The sequence below is a fragment of the Theropithecus gelada genome, chromosome 14 (assembly GCF_003255815.1).
Source record: "Theropithecus gelada isolate Dixy chromosome 14, Tgel_1.0, whole genome shotgun sequence".
Lineage (NCBI taxonomy): Eukaryota > Metazoa > Chordata > Mammalia > Primates > Cercopithecidae > Theropithecus > Theropithecus gelada.
Genome location: NC_037682.1, coordinates 5,191,794 through 5,204,831, shown reverse-complemented (window position 1 = coordinate 5,204,831; position 13,038 = coordinate 5,191,794).

Sequence of the window (13,038 nt, the reverse complement as noted above, 5' to 3'; positions counted from 1 at the left end):
GGAGGGAGGACCCCGCCCAGCAAGGCTAGGTGACATGGGGACAGGCTCGTTCCTCCTCAGCTACAGGAGGTAGAATGGTGTCCCCCCGCAAAAGGTATGTCCACTTCTTAACCCCTGTGGCCTGTGAGTGTGATCTCACTGGGAAATAGGGTCTTAGCAGATGGAATTAAGCTTAGAATCTGGAGATGAGGTCCTCCTGGGTTTCAGGTGGGACGTAAGTTGAATGTAGGCACTCTTCTCAAAGCAGAGGGGGGAAATGGAAGCAGAGAAGCCCACGTGAAGACGGCAGTAGACACGGGAACAATGCAGCCCTAGTCCAGGAGTGCTGGGAGACCCCAGGAGCTGGAAGAGGCAGGAGGATCCTCCCCCAGAGCCTTCGGAGGGTGCACAGCCCTGCCCTAGACCTGATTTTGAACTTCTGATTTCTAGAACTGTGAGGAAACAGATTTTTGATGTTTTTTTGGTTTGTTTGTTTTTTTTTTTGAGACGGAGTCTCACTGTCACCTGGGCTGGAATGCAATGGCGCCATCTTGGCTCACTGCAACCTCCGCCTCCCAGGTTCAAGTGATTCTCCTGCCTCAGCCTCCCAAGTAGCTGGGATTACAAGCATGCACCACCACGCCCAGCTAATTTTTTGTATTTTTAGTAGAGATGGGGTTTCACTATGTTGGACAGGCTGGTTTTGAACTCCTGACCTCATGATCCGCCTGCCTCGGCCTCCCAAAGTGCTGGGATTACAGGCATGTGCCACCGTGCCCTGCCAGATTTTTTATGTTTTAAGCCACCAAGTTTGTGATGTTTGTTAAGGCAGTCCTGGGAAACCCCTGCACTGCCCTTTGACTCCTCTGTGACTTGGTCAGTGGTGATGAGGCCCAAGCACCTCTGGACCTACTCACCTTTCCAGTCTGGGCCGTCTCTTGAGCCTGTCACCAGGGAGAAGGAGCCTGAGGAGGGTCTAGTGTTAAAGAGATTTGGGAGACCAGGCGCGGTGGCTCACGCCTGTAATCCCAGCACTTTGGGAGGCCAAGGTGGGCGGATCACTTGAGGTCAGGAGTTTGAGACCAGCCTGGCCAACATGGTGAAACTCTGTCTCTACAAAAAAATACAAAAATTAGCCGGGCGCTATGGTGTGCACCTGTAATCCCAGCTACTCGGGAGGCTGAGGCAGGAGAATTGCTTGAACCTGGGAGGCGGAGGTTGCAGTGAGTGGAGATCACACCACTGCGCTCCAGCCTGGGCCACAGAGCAAGACTTCATCTCAAAAAAAAAAGAGAGAGAGAGAGATCTGGGGCTTGAATGTGGCCCCTGCATCTACCCTGAGGAAGAAATTGGGCAGGTAACTTAAATTACCTCTAACCTGACTTTCCTCCCCTGTGAAATGAGGTGGCCGCCTCATGGGGTCTTCAAGGCGTCTCCAGAAGGCCCCAAAGGCAGAATTTCAGCAGCACAGATGGAGCCCCGGTCCCAGCCCATTCTCTGCCCAGACCCCAGGCTGGGCTCCAGCCACCCCCGGCAGCTCCCCTCCCCAGGTAATTGGGGGCTATTGAAGTCCATTAACATACTCTGGCGACAATCCTAACCCTAATCACATTAGCTCTGAAGTACAAATCAGGACCTGGCCCTGGAGCTGGTTTCAAAGATCAGGGGGCTCACGGGTTCTGGGGCTTTCCTCAGCCTCTGTTTGCTCCTCTCTTGAAATCCACAACCTCCTGGGCTGGTGTCAAGGAACTGAGAAGAGCCCAGGGGCCTCCCTGGGAAGTGTGAGTGTGTCTGGGGGGCAAACCCGGACCAGGACAGAGACTGCCCACCTGCCCAGGGCCTGTCTGGGTGCCCCTTCCTGGCCCCAGAGCCTGAGAAGGGCTTAGACGGTCTCTGCACCTGGATCGGGGGGTTTGCCTGAGGTACGGTTGTGCACACTGCGTTTCTCACCCTGGGACATGCGAATGCATTCACGGTGGGTCAAGGATGCCCCACGTTGGAAACTCACTCTGTGGTGATAGCCAAGGGCTTTGGAGCACAGAGACCTGAGTCTTACGGTGGCTCTGCCGCTCACAGCAGTGTGACCTTGCACAAGTCACTGCACATTGTCTGTGAGGTGGAGATGATGATGGCGCCCCGCGCTGGAGGAGAACAGGAAGGGGATAATGCATAATGTAAAGAGCAGTGACTATGCTCAACACCCCACTTCCACGCTGATGCTGAAAGGGTATCTCATGGCTGAATCGTGCCCTCAGTTTCATAGGTTAAAGGCTAATCCCAGTGCCCCCAGAATCTGACTGCATCTGGAAATGCCATCTTCACAGAGGCAATTAAGGTAAAATGAGATTATATGGGTGGACCCTTATCCCACCTCACTGGTGTCCCTATAAGAAGACGTGAGGGCCAGGCACAGTGGCTGACGCCTGTAATCCCAGCACTTTGGGAGGTCGAGACAGGTGGATCGATTGAGCTTAGGAGTTCGAGACCAGCCTGGGCAACATGGTGAAACCTCTCCTCTGCTAAAAATACAAACATTAGCCGGGTGTGGTGGTGCATGCCTGTGGGCCCAGCTACTTGGGAGGCTGAGGCGGGAGGATCACCTGAGCCTGGGAGGTCAAGGCAGTAGTGAGCCGTGATCTCGCCCCTGCACTCCAACCTGGGCAACAAAGTGAGACCCTGTCTCAAAAACAAAACCAAACACCCAAGAAAGGATGAAGACACAGACACCCACAGAGGGATGGCCACAGGAGGACACAGGGAGAAGGTAGAGTCTGCAGGCCAAGCGGAGAGGCCCCAGAGGAGCCAGCCTTGCCACCCCTTGATCTTAGCCTCCAGGGTGGTGAGAGGATAATCAGCTGTTGCCCATCTGTGGAGCTTTGTCGTGGCAGCCTGAAGCCTCTCCCAGCTCTTCTTTCCTTTTCTTTTTTTTTTTTTTTTTGAGACGGAGTCTCGCTCTGTCGCCCAGGCTGGAGTGCAGTGGCCGGATCTCAGCTCACTGCAAGCTCCGCCTCCCGGGTTTACGCCATTCTTCTGCCTCAGCCTCCCGAGTAGCTGAGACTACAGGTGCATGCCACCACATCCAGTTAATTTTTAGTACAGACAGGTTTTCACCTTGTTGGCCAGGCTGGTCTTGAGCTCCTGACCTCGTGATCTGCCCGCCTCGGCCTCCCAAAGTGCTGGGATTACAGGCGTGAGCCACCATGCCCTGCCTAAAGCCAGCTATTTCTTTTCTTTTTTTTTTTTTTTCTTTTTTTTTTGAGACGGAGTCTCGCTCTGTCCCCCAAGCTGGAGTGCAGTGGCGTGATCTCGGCTCACTGCAAGCTCCGCCTCCTGGGTTCCCGCCATTCTCCTGCCTCAGCCTCCCGAGTAGCTGGGACTACAGGCGCCCGCCACCGCGCCCGGCTAATTTTTTGTATTTTTAGTAGAGACGGGGTTTCACCATGGTCTCGATCTCCTGACCTTGTGATCCGCCCGCCTCGGCCTCCCAAAGTGAAGCCCAGCTATTTCTTTAACTCCGTGTCCACAAGTCGGCCAGGGGATTTTTCCGCCGTGGGCTGGCTCGGCTCATCTCTCTGGGCACTGTCATGGTGGAATTCCAAATGAATAATGATCCTTCTAAGCGCACCAGCCTGTGTCTTTGTACACTCGGTGTTAAAATGTGAGAATCAGCAAGCACTAGCAGGGTGTGAGGGGGACACTGGCATGAGTTCAAAGTTTTCCATTCCTAATCAGAAGGATGAAGGAGAAGGAAAAGGGGACCGTCACCCACTCCATAGTTCAACAAGACTCTGTGCTGTGTCTGCCAGCCATCCATAGCCATTTCGTAGGCCACCAGAAGTGCGTGCCCACCCTGGGAGACACTCCCAGAACTATGGGAAGCTGAAGTGGGCGGATCATCTGAGATCAGGAGTTCAAGACCAGCCTGGCCAACATGGTGAAACCCCATCTCTACTAAAAATACAAAATTAGCCAGGCGTGATGGTGCGCACCTGTAGCTGCAGCTACTTGGGAGGCTGAGTCAGGAGAATTGCTTGAACCTGGGAGGTGGAGGTTGCAGTGAGACGAGATGGCACCTTTGCACTCCAGCCTGGGTGACAAAGCGAGACTCCGTCTCAAAACAATAAACAAACAAAACAAAAAACCAAAGATCTGTCCTTAACCATATATGATAAATTCTAGTCCAGTGATCACAAGATGTTCAGATTCCATTTGCTCATTCACTCAACCAGCTCACACTGTGGGGTCATTTTGAGCACGGCTTCCCCACTGGGGTACAGCAATGACGAAGGATGGCAAGGCCAACGCTTGGTATAAAACAACCCCTGCTAAGGGCGCAGAGCTTAAAACTGTGTAATAACAAATGAATATGGTCATATGAATAATTCTAAGTGCCACAAGGTGGGAGTGACCGGGAAGAGAGGCATCTTACGAGGTCCTCAGAAGTGCCCCTGAGCCGGAGCTGAGTGCCACATGATGAAAAGAAGCCACCAGACATGGAAGGTCTAGCAGGGGCTGTGTGCAAAGGCCCAGGGGGCAGGACAGAAAGAAGGTGTGCGTGTGAGGCTGGGCGCAGACAGAGGGAAACTGGGCGGTGGGTTGGGAAATATCTTTGCCAGATGATCTCGTAGTTCTCAGACTCAGCCATCATCCTTTTTCTTTTTTAAACCCATCTATTGAACATTTAAAAGTTATTTTAAAAATCTACACGTTATTTTAGAAGTTAATTGCTCTGTCGTTCCTAATTCCGTCTCTTCTAGAAAATGCCCTTCCTTTCCCTTATTGGCTAGAATTCTCAGCTGAGTCTCCATCACACTTTGGGCTGGGACTTCCTCCCCCAGGCAGCTGAGGGCCCTTGGGTAAGCCGTTGTTGTCTTGCTCTATCATGACTTTGTCTTCTCCCAGGCCCCATCTGGTCAGGCTGAAGGTGGAGGGAGACAGACAGTGGATGGTCCAGCAGCCTCTGCCCTGAGGCTGGGAAGCTCAAGAAGGTAGAGGGAAGGGATCGGCCATCCCCTCTCTGCTGGCTCTGGGGTGAGAGGCTTTCAGTGCCTGGGCCCCAGGTATAGGTGAAGGCCTTCTGCCAATTCTGGGGGCTGGGAACAATTCATCCTGCTCTAAGGGACCCCTCCTGGTCCTCAGGGCTCAGCAGGCACTCTTAGCCATCTGGGAACACTGGCAAGGGTTTGCACTGGCTGTTGGTACTGGAGTCCCTTCAGGACATGAAAATCCTGGATTCTGCCGGGAGCCACAAAGACAGGCAAGCTTTGTTCCTCACCACGGGTCCCAGCTCCCCTTCCAGCCCAAAGAAATCAAATGCCAAACAATCATCCTGCCTTGGATGTCCCACCACGGCCCCAGGGAGGAAGTGGGCTGCAGAGAGAATGGGGTGCGTGCCTCACCGCTCTCTTCCCCGCATCTCCTTTAGCGCCTGTCCCGTCATCTCTTGCTGCATGACAAACAGACGCAAACCTCAGTGGTACATGGCAACCACCATTTTATTGAGCTCGCTGGTTCTGTTACAAGGAGCTTGAACAGGATGCAGTAGGATGGCTTGTCTCTTCCACGACATCTGAAACTTCAGCTGGGAAGACTCAGATGGGTGTGAACTGGGACCATCCTGGAGGCCTCTTCACATGTACGATGTCTGGGTTGGGACAATTTGAAGTCCAGATCTAGCTAGGACTGTGGCCAGAACACCTACACTTGGCCTCTCTGTGTGGCTTGGGCTTCCTCCCAGTATGGCCTCTTCAGGTATGAACCTGACACGGTGACTCAGGGCTCCAAGCACGACCTGTGGTGACCCAGCCTCAGAAATCACACAGTGGCATTTCTGCCAATGCTACTGGTGGAAGCAGTTAGAAGCCAACTCAGACTGAAGAGAAAGGGACATCGGCACCCACCTCTCAGTGAGAGGAGAGTCAAAGAACTCACCACCACTTAGCTTCGTCTATCATTTTGTCAGGAATCTGACATTTGCAGAGAGCCATGTGCAAGCAAGTCCTAAGTGGGGTGCTCTGGGACGGCCCAGGGTTGCAGGGTCTCTGGCCGATTTAGGTGCTGTGAGTGGCCCTGGGGACAGGGAGCCCTTTGAAGATACGAGGTCGCTTGCCAAGAGCAATTTCCCTCCTGGGTCAGATGCCTTGGGAGCTCCTGCAGGGACCTGCCGCAGACGTGTTTTGTCTGGGAAGGTAACCTCAGCTTCCTCTTTGTGTCCACAGCGGCGTCCAACGAGCCATAGGAGTCACTAAAATCACAGCTTACCCTTGTGAGCACTTGCCAGCCTGGGGTTGTGCTGGACCCTTTCTGTGGATTAACAGGGTGCTGCCCCAGGTGCCACACTGGCCCGTAGCAGGAGAGACACTTCTAGGTGGAACACGGGTTGGTCGCATTAACTCACATGGAATGGCCCAGTGAGAAAGCTACTCCCTTTCAGCCATTCTCACTCCCAGGAGAAAGTCTCTGTTTGGTGACAGTAAGTCCTTAACACCCCTCTAACACTTGCAAATCTCTTGGGGCGGGGCGGGAGGTGGGGGAGAAAAAGAGACAGCAGGCCCGAGGCTCAGAGCTTTTGGCAGACACCTGCATCTTGCAAGAAATTCTCGACATCATTTTGTGTTTCTTATCATGGGCTACCTTCTGTGTATGACAAGGGACAATGTTTTTCCAGTGAAGCTTGTCCTGCAAAATTTTAAAACAAGATTATTTAAGTAACAAAGGAATAGATCAAAAAGAAAATTCAGGTAGACAAAAGTACACATGGTAGGCAGGTGTGGGAACCAGGGCCCAGTGCCAGGGCAGCCCTGGAGACACTCGGATGTCTGAGTTTTTAGAAGCTCTGCCTTGGTTCCCTCATAACAACCCTGAGAAGGGTTGGTTATTGTTCTTTCCATCCCGTGGTTGAAGGAACAGGACTCAGTGGGGTTCAGTCTCCTTGCTCAAAGCTCACAACAAGTGCAGGCAGCGCCAGGGGTTCTTCCCCCGCAACCCAGGCTGTCCCCCACTGGGCTTGCTGTCCAGCTCCGCTCCCAGGATTGAGGTCCACTCTGAGCAGGACAGTCAGGGGCTGACCACACAGAGGGACATTTCAGGACCAAACATGGGGAAGTTCTAGAGAGGGCAACTGCCTGGGGCCAATCCAGAGGCAAAGATGTGGGCACTGGGACTTGGGGTCCAAAAAACCATCTCTGAGTGGTAACCAGGGGTCACTAAGCCACTTGGTCCCAAGATGACCCACAGGAGTAAGTCCTGAAGCTTCTCTAGTCATCAGGTCCACCCTGTACATGTGTGTGGGGGAGGGTGGGGGGTAGAGGTCGCCAAGTATCCCCCAAGGGAAGAAATGAGGACTCAAACTCACATAGGCCCCAAGTCCAGGGTTAGGACATCTCACAGGGTGGAACCCGCTAGCCCCAGCCAGTCACAGGCACCAGAAATGTGGAAGGCAGCTCGGTGCATGAGTCCTCCCAAGGCCTGGGGCCCGGGGAGCTGCTCCAGACAGTCCCCCATTCCCCCAGTACACACGCCATGGACTGGTGTGGGAAGCTGGGCAGAGTGGAGTAAGAGTTGGCTGAAGAAGCGAAGTGTGTCACCTGACTTTGGATGTGACATCAGGAAAGGAGTCCCCAAGGCATCTAGGCCTCTGCCCAAGAGCCACTGGGGGTGGCCCCTATGGTGGGTGAGACCAGGAAGGGGCGGTGCTGCTTCCTCACCTCCTGATTCCAGTGGACGCCCTGACATCTTGTCCCACCTGCTATGGCCTGATGTCTGTGTCCCTGCCAAAAAAATTCATATGTTGAACCCCAATCCTTAATGTGACGGTGTTAGGAGGTGGGGACTTTGGGAGGCAATTAGGTATTAGATGGAGCCTTCATGAGTGAGAATTAGTGCCTTTAAAAAAGGGACCCAATGGCCAGGCACAGTGGCTCATGCCGGTAATCCCAGCACATTGGGAGGACAAGGTGGGCAGATCACGAGGTCAGGAGTTTGAGACCAGTCTGGCCAATGTGGGAAAACCCTGTCTCTACTAAAAATACAAAAATTAGCCCCATAGCGGTGGCAGGCACCTGTAATCCCAGCTACTTGGGAGGCTGAGGCAGAAGAATTGTTTGAACCCAGGAGGCGGAAGTTGCAGTGAGCTGAGGTCGCACCATTGCACTCCAGCCTGGGCAACAGATTGAGACTCTGTCTCAAACAAACAAACAAACAAGCAAAAAACTAGGCAGGCGTGGTGGTGGGCAGCTGTAATCCCAAATACTCAGGAGGCTGAGGCAGAGAATTGCTTGAACCTGGAAGGCAGAGGTTGCAGTGAACCGCAATGGTGCCACTGCACTCCAGCCTGGGCAATAAAGCGAGACTCCATCTCAAAAAAAAAAGGGACCCCAGATAGCCCCTTTGCCCCTTTGCCATTTGAGGACACAGGGAGAAGTTGGCAATCTGCAGTCTGGAAGAGGGCTAATAGGGTTTGGATCTGTGTCCCCACCCAAATCTCAGGTCCAATTGTAATCCCCACTGTTGGAAGAGGAGGTTGGTGTGAGGTGATTGGATCGTTGGGGCGGATTTTCCTCTTACTGTTCTCCTGATAGTGAGTGAGGTCTCACGAGATCTGGTTGATTAAAAGTGTGTAAACCCTCCCCCTTTTCTCCCTTCATCCTACTCCGGCCATGTGAGATGTGCCTGCTTCCCCTTAACCTTCTGCCAAGATTGTAAGTTTCCTGCGGCCTCCCTGGCCATGCCTCCTGTATAGCCTGTGGAACCATGAGCCAATTCAACCTTTTTTCTTTATAAATTGCCCAGTCTCAGGTAGTTCTTCACAGCAGTGCAAGAACAAGGGCCCTCATTATATTCCCCCTATGCCAACACCTTCATCATGAACTTCCAGCCTCCAGAATGAAGAGAAATAAATGTCGGTTGTTTTCTAGGCCTCTGGGTCTATGGTATTCTGTTCTAGCAGCCTGAATGGACTAAGACACCGTCCAACAGGAAAACCCTGTTTAGCTATAAATGTAAGAGACAAGGCTGAAAGGAGGACTTGGAAGTAAGTGAGCTACCAAATATGTTAAAGATGCACCAACTGTGGCCAGGCATGGTGGCTCATGCCTGTAATTCCAGTACTTTGGGAGGCCAAGGCAAGTGGATCATGAGGTCAGGAGTTCAAGACCAACCTGGCTAACATAGTGAAACCCCGTCTTTACTAAACATACAAAAAAAAAAAAAAATTAGCTGGGTGTGGTGGTGCGTGTCTCTAATCCCAGCTACTCGGGAGGCTGACACAGGAGAATTGCTTGAACCTGGAAGGTGAAGGTTGCAGTGAGCTGAGATCATGCAACTGTATTGCAGCCTGGGTGGCAGAGTAAGATTCCATCTCAAAAAAACAAACAAAAAAAGATGCACCAATCTCCTGAGCCAGTGTTGGTGTGCTTCTCATTGGCCAGCTGGGTGTGGCTGCCACGTGTGCTGGGTCACTGGCTGGATGGCTGGAACTGGCTCGGGGTCTCCTCTTTGGCTGGGGCCAGAGCATGGGTCAGATGCTCACCGGTGGGCATGCACACCTGAGAACATCATGAAAAGCACGGAGCAGCTCCCAGGTGCCCGGCAGTGCACTGGGGATCTATATATATATAGGTGGTGAACCAAATGGGTCCAGCCCCTGCCCACAAAGATTCCAGTCCTGGGGAGGGAGGGAACGCAAGCCCCAACAGGTGCGTAACTCACAAACCAATTACTCTGTGTAGGGGTTAGGAAGGGCTGTGTGGTGTGGTCTGTTTCCCAGGATGGTGTCTTCACCCCACAGCTGCTGATGGCTTGGAGCTTCCCTGCTCCTGAAAGGGACCACATTGCCTGGAAAGGCCTGGAGGGTCCACTCTCCCTGATCCCCAGGGCAGCCTGCAGCCAGGGACTGATTAACAAGGGAGTATAGAAGCTCATCCCCCTTGATCCAACGTGGGACAGCTCTAGGATGCTCTCGGTACCCCAGAGCACCCCGGGGAGTGAGGAATCAGGCCAGACCAGACTGAGTTGTGATCGCCCCTTCTTTGGCCCGTCCTGCTACTCTCCTTTCCTTGCCAGTTCTTCCTGGGAGCTCCTCCCTTGACAAACTCCTTGCTCAGAGATCCCAGTCTTGGGTTTTGTTGCTGTGGAACCTAACCTAGGACGCCAGAGAGTATGTGATAGGATGACTCGTGGTACCGTGTGGGCTGGGAGTTGCCGGAGAAGGCTCTGGGGACATTACAGCACTAGCTGGTTGGAATAAGCACCTACTGTATGCCAGGCCCTTTATCTTCCTCACTTCTTTCATCCTTAGAGCAAAGGACCTTTGAATTGTGACTTTAATAATGAATCTGAGGCCAGGCACGGTGGCTCACGCCTGTAATCCCAGCACTTTGGGAGGCCGAGGCTGGCAGATCACGAGGTCAGGAGATCGAGACCATCCTGGCTAACATGGTGAAACCCCGTCTCTACTAAAAATACAAAAACTTAACTGGGCGTGGTGGCAGGCACCTGTAGTCCTAGTTACTCGGGAGGCTGAGGCAGGAGAATGGGGTGAACCCGGGAGGCGGAGCCTGCAGTGAGCCGAGATCGCGCCACTGCACTCCAGCCTGGGCGACAGAGCAAGACTCCGTCTCAAAAAATAATAATAATAATAATAATGAATCTGAGTAACTGGTGTGCAGGCTGATGGGTGTCTCCCAAATGTCCTGTCTCCCCAGAGCTCATGAATGGAAATTCATTTGGAAATAGGGGCTTTGCAGGGCCAATCAAAGCTAAGATAAGGTCCTGCTGAACTTCTGCGAGGAGGTTAAATCCAGTGGCTCGTGTCCTCATAAGAAGAGGGAAATCTGGACACACAGAAACAGAGAGGAGAAGGCCGTGTGGTGACAGAGGCAGAATCAAGCGATGCAGCTGCAAGCCGAGGAGTGCTGGCAGCCGGCAGCAATCAGAAGAGGCAAGGCAGGACCGCCCCCAGAGCCTTCTGAGGGAGCAGGGCCCTGCTCACACCTTGATTTCTGCCTTCTGGCCTCCAGAACTGCAAGACAACACTTTTCTGTTGTTTAAGGCTGCCTGGTTTGTGGTCATTTGTCACAGCTGCCCTGGGAAACCCAGCTGGGTGAAGTGCAGGGGTGGGGAAGATCCTTCCAGGCAGGAGGCTGGCATGTGCAAAAGGCCCTGCGGCCGAGCGGATGGCGCCTGTGGGCTCCGAGGGAACGTCAATGTGCTGGGAACCGGCCGCGCACAGGGATGTGGAGAGGGAGCTGGCAGGATGGGCACCGGGAAGGGCAAACGGAGCCTCTGCGGCAGATGAGAGATGACCACACATTCCGTGTTAGTCCTCCCACTGTAGCAGAGGCCTGCTTTCTCCCCTTGAATCACAGCTGGTCTGATTTCATGATCAATGGCAGAAATGGTGTTCTGGAACTTTCTGCACCTGCCCCTAAGGAGCCTTGGGCATCTTGGAGCCCTCTGAGCTGCCTCGTAAGGACTCCAGCCCCAGGAGAGGCTCCCATGCTGGAGAGATCCCGTGTGGGTGTTCTGGCCGACACCTGGCTGAACCCAGCCCTCCAGCCCTGCCCATCAGGGTGCCGGCCTCGGACCCCTAGATGAGCCCATCCAATGCCAAGGTCAGAAAAATCACCCAGCCAGACCCTGTCCACATCCCTGAACTGCCACACTGGGAGTTATAAGACGGTGGCAGTTTTGTCACTGTTTGAGGCAGCTCGTTAGGCAGCAGTGAGTGATCAGAACGGCTTGGCTGACGGCTGTGATCTCCGTCTAAGAACGTCACGGGGCTGTGGAAAGCATCCCAGCCCAGGGAGCAGGATGAAGCTTGCACAGTGAGAAGGCCCCTAGAGAAGGGTCTGTCAGGGTGGAGGAAGAAGCGGGGGAAGGGGCCAGTCAAGGGGTTGCTGCAGCCACCCAGGCCTAGGGAGAGGCGGCCTCACAGAGGTCCTGTGCAGATGGAGAGGTCTTTAGACTGCAGAGTCCATGAGGTGAAACCAACTAGATGGAGTGAGAGGCTGCTGGGGGAGGCGTGGGTTGGAGGAAGGGCTTGGCCTATGCTCCTGGACAGAAGAAGGGACAGGCTGGGGACGGCTGTGACTGGATGTGGACCCACGGAGGCCGAGGTACCCTGGCACCTCCCAGTGGGGAGGATCTGAGACCCAGCAGAGGAGTCTTGCAGGGGGCGGGGTGGGCAGGAAAATGATGTTGTATTACCTAGCAAGGGTGTCCCAGTCCCTGGGTCTCCTGGGCAGTTTGATTCATTACAGTGGCCGCAGCTCTTCTAGCTCGATTCAGGACCCCGCCTGCATGGGGTCCCAGGGGAGGGTGGGCATGTGCTGGGTTGCTGTCCCCCTTCCCCACCCCAGGACATGGACCAGCATGAACGTCACTTTCCTCAGTCACAGCTCACTGTAGCCTTGACCTCCCAGGCTCAAAGGATTCTCTCACCTCAGCCTCCCAAGTAGCTGGGACTACAAGTATGCACCACCACACCCGGCTAATTTTTTAAATTTTTTGTAGAGATGGGGGTCTCACTATGTTACCCAGCCTAGTCTTGAACTCCTGGGCTCAAGTGATCCTCCCACCTTGCCCTCCCAAAGTGCTGTAATTACAGGCGGGAGCCACTGTGTCCAGCCTCCCTCCTTCCTTTCATAAGAAGCATATAGAATTTGAATGATGGGCCGGGCACAGTGGCTCACGCCTGTAATCCCAGCAGTTTGGGAGGCTGAGGCGGGTGGATCACCTGAGGTCTGGAGTTCGTGACCAGCCTAACTAACATGGAGAAACCCCGTCTCTACTAAAACTGCAAAAGTAGCCGAGTGTGGTGGCGCATGCCTGTAATCCCAGCTACTCAGGAAGCTAAGGCAGGAGAATCGCTTGAACTCAGGAGGCGAGGTTGTGGTGAGCCGAGATCGCGCCATTGCACTCCAGCCTGGGCAACAAGAGTGAAACTGTCGAAGAGAAAGAAAGAAAGAAAGGGGGGGGAGAGAGAGAGAGAGAGAGAGAGGGAGGGAGGGAGGGAGGGAGGAAGGAAAGAGAAGGAAGGAAGGAAGGGAGGAAGGAAGG